Source organism: Neolamprologus multifasciatus, chromosome 2, assembly GCF_963576455.1.
Source record: "Neolamprologus multifasciatus chromosome 2, fNeoMul1.2, whole genome shotgun sequence".
NCBI lineage: Eukaryota > Metazoa > Chordata > Actinopteri > Cichliformes > Cichlidae > Neolamprologus > Neolamprologus multifasciatus.
The window spans coordinates 33,659,041-33,663,255 of NC_140440.1; positions in this window are offsets into that span (position 1 = coordinate 33,659,041).

Consider the following 4,215-nt stretch of genomic DNA (forward strand, 5'->3'; position numbering starts at 1 on the left):
CGATAACAAAATAACGCTAAAAACCGATAAAAACCCTGAAAACTATACATTTCACACCTGAGCCTCAACTCTCGCGGACCGGTACTGGTCCGAGGCCCGGGGGTTGGGGACCGCTGCTCTAGAACATTCTAGCAACATTAGTTTGTATCGACACTTCCTCTTTTAGCATCAGATTACGTCTGATTCAGATTAGAATACTGCACCTTTTATACTCAAGTGAGAAACATGTAAAAAAAAAAAAACACATCCTATGTTAGTTTTACAACACCATGTGGTACTACTACTGTAGCTCACATGTTTTGGCCCTGCCAACACTTTTTGAGGTCCTCTCACGCTTGTGTGGAAAAATGGTGGTGCATTTTTCATACATCTCCAACTTTGGGGGTTTCCCCTTTAGTGATCACAGTTTCTGTGAAAGAAACATGCATGGCTTTAGTTTCATTAATAAGATGATTAATGAGAAGCAGATAAGTCTACATCTTTAAATAACTGGATTAGAGCTTTTTATGCTGCGGTTAGAAAAACCGAGGTACAGTCAAGTCAACTCTCTGGAAGAATTCAGAGTGATCTGATCATCATTCATTGAATAGTAGAATAAAAAAATGAGCGAATCACAATGCAAAACCTGTCACCAAAACACAACATGTACTCCTATTTCTTTATTTGAATTTGTGAAAAGTGTCAATGGTATCCAGTTTAACAGTTTAATTAATTACAGCTGTATTTGAAAGTCATGTTTCACCTGCGTTTACACTGGACCTCATTTTTTGTTGGTTTCTTTGAAGGATTTCACACAAAAACTTTTGACAGCTTTCATTCTTTGACTTTGTGTTTTCTCCTATTTATAGAAATATCTTTCATCACAATGTCACACATGCTGAACTCTATTTTTGTTGGTTTTATTTTTGTTGGTCGCTGGCCAACAGCTTGTTGGTCCATTACTGTTATGTTTGTGTGATAGTAGCAAACTAATGTCTGCCAGGCACCATTAAGAACAAAAAACATTTGCATAAATGGTTACTTAAAAAAACAAGAAATAACTTAATGACTACTTAAATATTTGAATATCGTGCACATCCCTTGGGGTTTTCCCTAATGCAGTTATGCCTGGCACACAGCCATATTTATGAGCACAGCAAATATTCTGTTTGCAAGCGGCAGCCAGTTACAGGAACGTTGGCTTATACGGAGGGGAAGTGAGCTAAGATGGCACATTTACATAGTAAAAAAAGAGGTGGACATAGTCATTATGACATCACGTGATTAGTCTTGTTGTGAAGCACTCATATGAGCATTTTCACCAACATGCATCATCCCAGGGGAGAGGCCACAGGGTAATGGCATTTGGCAAAAAAGCTTCAGTGATTTCATGAAGTCAGATACTCAGAAACCATGTTGTCACTTTGTTGCATTCGTTATTCACGTTTCTCAAAATAAAAGTCTTCTTTTATGTCCTTATTCAGTTGATGAACCTCTTCTAGTTGCAAAGTTTGAGCTGTTTATCTCACTTTTAGCTCAGTTTTGAATCTGAAAAACATTACGTGGGCTAGATGTGGTGCACACACAACAGCACAGCTGACATTTGGCCCATATAAGGTTGACCTGTGGCTGAGTTTATGCACTCACACTGCGTCAGGGCTACCAATTCAGGCCAAATGCAACCTAAAATAACTACAAATATGAGCTACTGTCTCCAAAATGTGTGTTAAAAACTCACCTCTGTGCCACTTGTCCATTTAAGTTTTTGTTATTTATTTTCCTGGGTACCAATCAGCAGTTTGGACAAGAAAGCAGTGTAGCTTTACAGGTAATCCTCGGGTTTCTCTACTAACTAAATCACCTCTTACCTCGGTATATCAACCTGGAAATTATGCTGCTCCAGAGTTAGTTATGTTCTAAATTAGAGACAAACATGTATGAAATCACCAGTCAACTCTTTTTGTGTCACTGTTGCAGTTTGTTGATCAGTAAAAACTCATATTAAATAAAACATTTACATGTAAAATATATGCAAGGTAGGCTGACTACTTCTGTAAAATAAAAACATCCTGGTAACCTGTTAACTTTAACATCTGGTGGTGTCCATCATGCTTCTGCACACTTGTCTTTTGGAGGTTTCTCTCTCCTTTCCTGTATTTCATCAACTGTGACCACAGGGGTCAGCACTGGCCCTCTGTCCCAATTACTTATTTTTACTGGACCACATACTGCTGATGCTAGCATCCTTCCCCAGGAAACTCATCTCTTACATCTAGAGACAATTTTCTTGTCCTCAAAGCTCATTTTTTACTTTGGCACAAACCCTCTTAGAGCTGGCGCTGACTAAATTTAATTAGACACTGGAGGTTGTAAAAGCATATTAGTGACCTTTGATGGAAATAGGTCACACCAGAGCTCAGTGTCATAACGAAGGGTCTGAACACTTACAGTATATAAACAGGATATTTCAGAGTATTTTTTCAGTACAGGAACACTCCATGTTTTTGCTCCCTCATTGTGCTGTATTCTCTATACACTGAAAAAAAAGGGATTGGCCATCTCTTGGTTTTATGTAAGGATCTTGCTGTATTTAACACAAGTGCCTCATGCTTTAAAGTTAAGTGTAACTATACATAGTGTTGGGAAGGTTACTTTTAAAATGTATTCCATTACAGATTACAGATTACATGCCCCAAAATGTAGTCTGTAACGTATTCCATTACGTTACTCAATAAGAGTAACGTATTCTGAATACTTTGGATTACTTAATATATTATCATGCTGTTTACAACTACATGAATGTACTATTGCTGTGATTTATTACTGTTACTGAAGGTCCGCGGCTCCGAACCGTAGTAAAGGGACCTCTGGCTAATACGTTGGGTTCTGTGTCGGGCTCGTAGCTGAAAACTAGCTTTACTTTGTTGTCTGGGTCAACTTTGCTAGCAGAGACAGAGAGAGGCGTTGAAAGGCTGCTCCAACGGAGCTTATTGTTTTTGGAGGAAAACACGAACACAGCGTACAGTCGAGTCTTAATAGCTTACTTACAACTGGGCTCGTCAGGCTCTCTTCTTGGCTGCAGTGGTTATTATTATATTTACATGCTTCCAGCTCCCGTTTCTGCTCGATGACAGCTCGTACTTTTCCTTTTTCTCCCTCCCTCGCTCACAGACACATAACGGGTATGGCAGTCCATTCTCCCTGCAGCACGGACTACACTGCCCATGATGCTACATTCTTTAGAGCTATACCTGTAGCATTCTGCCTATTAGCTTAGCACAACAACAAAAAAAGGCCTCTCTCACCCAGGAAACACGCAGAGAGAGAGCGTCACCCTGTAACCATGGCAACCATAACGCACATAACTGTCAAACAAAACCCAAACAGTCCTGACCCGCCACAATATGAAACAGGGAAGTACCGCCGTGTAATCCATTTATTTCAACAAAGTAACTGTATTCTAAATACCACCTTTTTAAACGGTAACTGTAACGGAATACAGTTACTCATATTTTGTATTTTAAATACGTAACGGCGGTACATGTATTCCGTTACTCCCCAACACTGACTATATAGTGCAGGAACTACATGATATGCAGAGAGGGTAGATTAAATTGTTTATATCATGTTCAAGTGAAGTAAATCAATAATATAGCAATGTTAAACCTTGCGACATCACGGGTGATTGTGATTTGAGGAAGGCATCCATCTCAGTCAAGCCGAGCAGCCGCCTCTACTTTTTCGGTATACCAAAAAAAGTAAATTGAGTGGTTGTTACATTTAAAAAGTCTACCTTGTAATTTGAATGCAAAAACTTCACGTTTCTATCTTGAATGTAATTAAATCATGTAAGATCTGTATGAAATTCAACAACTTAATTTGTTCTTGTTGAGATGACATGATACAATCTAGTAAGAGTGGTTAGTTGCTGGAGATTTCAAACTGCAGGAAAATCACTGGAGTTATAGAGGCAGAGAACTACACACACGCCACGTGTATGCTATTGCTATTTATTGTGTTTATTGTGCAAATGGCTGTTTGTCTCTACGTGATAGACTGGTGAGCTGTCCAGGCTGTACCCTGCCTCTTATCCTATCACTTCTGGTTTATGCCCAAACCCCCCTGCAACCTGGATAAAAATGGAAATTCTGCAGCAAGGAGGCCGTTAGTCGTTTTAGATCCATTCAATTCCTATGTTGAACATTATGTAATATGAAGACAACATGTAGTATTTAA